General features: G+C 46.8%; 1 long non-coding RNA gene across 1 annotated transcript; it reads right to left on the bottom strand.

Moving 5' to 3' along the window:
• Window positions 1–299: 299 nt before the first annotated feature.
• LOC109473198 lies at window positions 300–3,198 on the bottom strand. Its single transcript, XR_002140411.1, has 4 exons — window positions 3,063–3,198; window positions 2,722–2,823; window positions 1,960–2,120; window positions 300–1,657 (listed from the first exon to the last, which is right to left on the bottom strand). It is a non-coding gene; the product is annotated as an uncharacterized LOC109473198 (long non-coding RNA).
• Between the last annotated feature and the right edge of the window lie 2,585 nt (window positions 3,199–5,783).

Raw genomic sequence — 5,783 nt, 5'->3', positions numbered from 1 at the left:
CGAGTCTAAAACAAAAACAAACAACGCAGATCTGGTCGGGTAGGTAGGGCTTTTTATTCTACGTTTGTGTCATATCCTCCAAAAACACCCTCGATCCATACAAAAATATATTTTCAAAGATGTATCCCAAACGTCAAACAAACTAACACAAACCCCACTCAAACCTGGAATGAAGGTCAGCAACATTTAAAAAGAAAGTTTGAAATCAACACTATGGCGGGTGAACCTTAACACTCCCGAGGTATCTCTTGACAATGCACAAATCAAAGTATATGAGATAAAACAAGTTTGAAATCAACACTTTGGCGGGTTTACCTTAACACTCCCGAAGGATCTCTTGTACAAAACAACATATTATGTGAGATAAAACATAAGTTTGAAATCAACACTTTGGCGGGTTTACCTTAACACTCCCGAAGGATCTCTTGTACAAAACAACAAATTATGTAAGGTAAAACATAAGTTTGAAATCAACACTATGGTGGGTCTCGAACAAGGTCCCTTAACATATTACACATACGGTTTTATACAGTAGAGTACGGCGTTCCAATACCGCCTCAGGGATCTTTCACCTATCTATTGTACTCTCTCTTTAGCCTGCGGATACGCCGCTCTAGGTTCCGCCACTTTCTCTTCGTAGGGGGAAGTGGATCGCCTCTGCTTTTGCAGTTGCACAGCTGCTAGCGCGCGACTCTTTCCTGGTTCTTGCGAGTCTTGCTGCGACTGGAAAGCCCATGAAACATAGGCTTTTCCCCCCGCCCGTTCGCACACTTAGGAACACGTCCTTTCCACTCATCAAAAACTCCAGAGTGGACTTTTGATGGTCATGCAGGCTCTTCAATACAAAGAACTCGCAAAAATTCTCTTCCCAAGACGACGCCATGTTTGTTTTTATTTGTCACTGAACAGCCGATGTAAGAGCCGGCATGATTGGTTCCGATAGCTAGCGCATGCTGTCCTTCCCACCACTGCGTCAAACGCATTCGTTACATGAGCGGCACTCGCCTCTCCACACACCACGTTTGTCTCTCATAGTATAGCGGACAGTATCCAGCCGGCCGACAGTATCCAACCGGCCACCGAAGATCTGTCGTCAGTCGAAACTTAGATCAGTAATATGGTTAACACATTTTTCACAGAACCATCTACAAATCATCCTTACAACAATTGTCAGTCTTATCCCAGAAAAACGTAATACGAGATCAGCATCTGTTCTGCGGGATATCACCAATAACAATCATTGATAAAATGTTGCCCTTTAGCACTTCATTCAACTATCAGAGCATCAGTTTCAGCAACATCATCGTCGTCTGTGTCTTCAGGCTCTGTGTCTGTTTCAGCGATGTTGCCCTTCTGTAGAAACTGCTCTAACCACTTGCCCTCAGTTACTTTACCGAACCCCTTTGACACAGTATCCTCAAACGTTAGTCCCGATTCAAGACGCCGTCCTGGGCTAACACAGTAAACTTTACCATCTAACAGCCGTCCTATCATGGTGGTGATATCCGGTGACGTGTGTCCCACTGTCTGTTGTGTCCCGAACAGCTTGCTGCAGAACCGACGAGCCTCGTCCAACAGCGGAACGGCTAGTGACACTTCTTTTGCGTGCTTGTAGGTGAGATGGCCACCTGACCTTTTTAGGACATTCTTGAGTATCCTGTATTGGATTAAAGAGTATATCAGCCATTTTTTCAATAGTTCTGTATTACAGTCATGTGGTATAATAATTGTGTATCGTACTTTCAAGTAATGTGCCATCAAAATTGTGCTATATCATGTAACATTTATTGTAATTTTGCAGACATGCTTGTACATATTTTATGTTGTTCAAATTAGTACAATCACAGACAAAGCACATCATCATTCTGAACATGTCATGTTGTAAATAGGTATCTTTTATTTCAATACTGTTTATTGAGGTGAGATTTTGTAAGAATAGAAATATCTCAGATTGCGTACTTGTTGTAATGCTCCACGAGCATGTCGACTGCCTTGCCGTGGCCCTCCCTGTCCTGGAGGTTGACAGTTCTGTTGTTGGTGGCAAGTACAGCCACTGCCCCTGACCAATCTGCTGCGAGATTGGCAAGGAGATAGGCAGCCTGTGCTGTACTGAGTCCGGCCTGTGCCAAGGAATGTTGTATGTTCATTTGAGCTTTGATCTATGTCATCATTTGTCGTGTTGTTTGCAGTTGTACCTGTGTTTTTTTCTGGTTGTGTTAATTTAGGGTGTTTTGGTGTGGATTTGTATGTGTTTTCGGTTGACGTGTCTGATGTGTGATGTTTGGCCTTGCTCCTTTGGGTGATGATCTTGCTTCCTTTTTGACATGCTATGTCCTTTGGGACACATGAGAGTTGCATGAATTCTTTGTCATTAATCCGGTAATATCTATCAATTTATGTTTGTTGTATAAAGTTGCTGACTCATAACGCATTAATACGAGGATGCATTCTAGATCTGTAACGCCTTGTGTAGTGCTGTTTTCTGTTCTGGTTGGATTCAAGTTTTCAATGTCTTCAGGTGTTTGTGTATCTGTCGTTCGTTGTGGTGTTGTCATACCTTATTTAGCTGGTACAGTGTATTTTGATTTTTTTTGGTTTTTACTGTTTGACGTAGTAGGCCAACCACCTGTTTGGATTAAAGAAGTCGATTGTTTCTTGGTCGCGAGTTGTACAGTTAACCATTATAGCATATGTGAGGTTAATAAAGTTTACCGGACTAACCTGTAATTTGTTTCTGCTGATTTCCTAATACCTGCTATGAATCATCACGTAGTCGCAAGCCATACGGTCAGTATACGTAGTGCTCAAGCGGTGGTTCATCATCTATATGGCGTTTCCTCAAAACCTTAAATCATTGTTTATGGTTTTGTATACGAATGATCACATATGGACCCTGCCTTGTTGGCTACATGTATGTATTATAGTGCTTGTGTATTGGCCCGTGTTTGTAGAGGTAGGGAGTATTTCTAATTGTGCCAAACTCGGTAAAATACACCAACAGGACAAAGGCTAACATGTGGTTTACATCGTGTTACAATTGAATGGTATGATATGTTGCTTACCTGTTTTATGTCTTGTTAGAAGCTGTCAACCCCTGTGAGAAACGCCAGGGCCGTCCGCGATGGGACAGATTCCCTCGATGAGATCTGTGGGCCTGTAGGAAAACAGCGGTATATAACAACGTGTCATTATGGCGGCAACGGGGGCCATTGGACAGGAGACAAAAGATCCCCCTTTTTAAAAATAGGAATAACATTTGCAAATTTCCATATGTCAGGGAAAATTCCATGACACAGAGGAAGATTAAACACATATGATTTCTTATCGGCAATTAAAGGTGTTATAACTTTAACGAACTTATTATCAATATTATCATGGCCACGTCAGCGTCTTCTTCAGCTGACGCATCTGGAGCCTCGTCGCCATCGTGCTGTGTGGCACCGCCTGTTGCGCCGCCGTCAGTCAGGGCAGCGAGGCCCTTTGGCAGGGTCCAGTCGTCAGTTTGGTCCGCGTCCAGCTGAAATTTGGCATACCACACTGACAACATATCCATTCTAGACTGTTATGTTCCTCCAGAGCATTGTAGTTTGCGGTAGACATGGACATGCAGTCAACATGATACCAACCTTGTCATTCATCACATGCAATAGCTCTTTGGTTCCATTCGGTAGCTTTGCCACATAAAAGACATGGGAATTTGGTAGGGACCTGGGTTGGGGTGAAGGTCTCCTGACTGAGTTAGCATGGCAAGGAGGGCCATAGTTACAGAAAAAAATGCTAAGTCTCACCAATTATGGCCTGTATTGTATTCGTGTCCAGTTTTGGTCCCTTGGCGTCTCCCCCTGCTGTCCGTGTCAGCAGCTCATCTCGCCATTATTCTCACCCTGGCGGTGGTGGACTTTCCCCCCTGCGCCCTCGTCATTGCGTCAGGTGAGACATAGACCTGCCGATGCTCGGCCCTAACACGAACTGCAAGGACCTAAACTTAATATTGTAATAAACATTAGAAATAGGATGTCTGATCAGACCACGAAACACATACTGTGAATTTAGTCACCCATTGCAGCAGACGCCATCGCCGGGACTCAACTATTGCCTCGTTTTCGTGCGCGCACGCGAGACTTCGCCAGCGCGAGATTCTACGTGAGTTTTATCTGGAAAGCGGACTATTCTAACAGAATATAATAATGTTTTACGACATCATGACTTAGCTAGATGACAAAGAATAGGAAGATGGAAGGATGCGTTTGATCTATTATTTACAACAAAATAGGGGACTCTTTAATGTCAGATTTACTGAACATGATCATGCATCTTGTACATGTCACAGTCTGTAAGAAATGGCTTTAGGGGAAAAATGCACAAATCATCTCACCTGTCCTCTCTCCATTCGAAGGACCGGCACCCGGGGATGCTCCAGACCAGGTGTTGTCTCCCCGCCAGTTGTCTCCTGAGTTGGACTGTCCGGCGACCGGGCTCATGGAGTTGGCTGGGCCCCGCCAGGTGTTGTCTCCCCGCCAGTTGTCTCCTGAGTTGGACTGTCCGGCGACCGGGCTCATGGAGTTGGCTGGGCCCCGCCAGGTGTTGTCTCCCCGCCAGTTGTCTCCTGAGTTGGACTGTCCGGCGACCGGGCTCATGAAGTTGGCTGGGCCCGCAGGTGTTGTCTCCCGCCAGGTTGTCTCCTGAGTTGGACTGTCCAGCGACCGGGCTCATGGAGTNGCGGCGAGACGATGGGGCTCTCTATGGTCAGGCAAACGGCTCTTAGTGCTCGCGGACAGTGACAGTTCAGTCTGTGCGATAAACAAAGGCACATCGGCCGTCAACCCGCTTTATGCGGTGCATTAGAGAGCTATTCTGGCTGTCTGCCGAGCACAACTTCTCCTTACAAGCCCGCCACGTGAAAGGCAAGGACAACACTCTGGCGGACGCCCTGTCACGGCTTGATGACCCCGCACAGGCCGAGCTCGCCAAGACCAGAGTACTGCAGTGGACACTTGAGAATACAGGAGTTTCGGTTGACTGCCACCGGCCACATGTGTCAAAAAGCACATTGGCTGTTTTGCCTACCCAGGCGACTTCCTGGCTCCCAGTACAGACCAAGACACATGTGCAGTGACTCGTCCCTAACTGCTGTTTATCTTCCCCACTGCAGACCACATCTTGGAAAGTGAAGCCTCGCTCGATGCGGACATCCGATACTACCGGGCGGGCACGTATGCTGAGTCGACCAAAGCGACATACCGGTCCCAGCGGCGAGCGTATCTCCGGTTCTGTCTCTTCCACCAATACACACCTGTTCCGGCAACCCCAAAAACGATAAGCAGATACGCGGTGTTCCTGGCACGGACACTGAAATACACTAGCGTGGTGAACTACCTCAACATTATACGCATCCTCCACCAGGAAGCGGGATACGGCAACCCCTTGCAGGATAACTGGCTCCTACAAACCACCCTACGCGGTATCCGTCGGATCAAGGGTGAGAGTCCCAAACAAAAACTTCCTATAACCCCCGATGTCTTGCGTGCCATCCACGAGCGCTTGGACCTAGCCCGGACTCAAGACGTGGTGTTCTGGGCGGCCTGTACGGTGGCCTTCTCGTTTTTCCGAAAATCTAACCTCCTGCCGAAGACGACAAAAACATTCGACCCGAGCAAACAACTATGCAGGAGAGACTTTCGCGTCTTTGAGTGGGGCGCGATCATTACAGTGAGGTGGAGCAAGACAATTCAGTTCAAAGAGCGTGTGCTGCAAATCCCCATTCCGCGAATCCCCGGGTCGCC

The sequence above is a fragment of the Branchiostoma belcheri genome, unplaced genomic scaffold (genome assembly GCF_001625305.1).
Source record: "Branchiostoma belcheri isolate BF01 breed outbred unplaced genomic scaffold, Haploidv18h27 scaffold292, whole genome shotgun sequence".
In the NCBI taxonomy this organism is placed as follows: Eukaryota; Metazoa; Chordata; class Leptocardii; order Amphioxiformes; family Branchiostomatidae; genus Branchiostoma; species Branchiostoma belcheri.
Note: the sequence above shows the minus strand (reverse complement) of the source record. Positions and strands in the feature narration are given on the sequence as shown.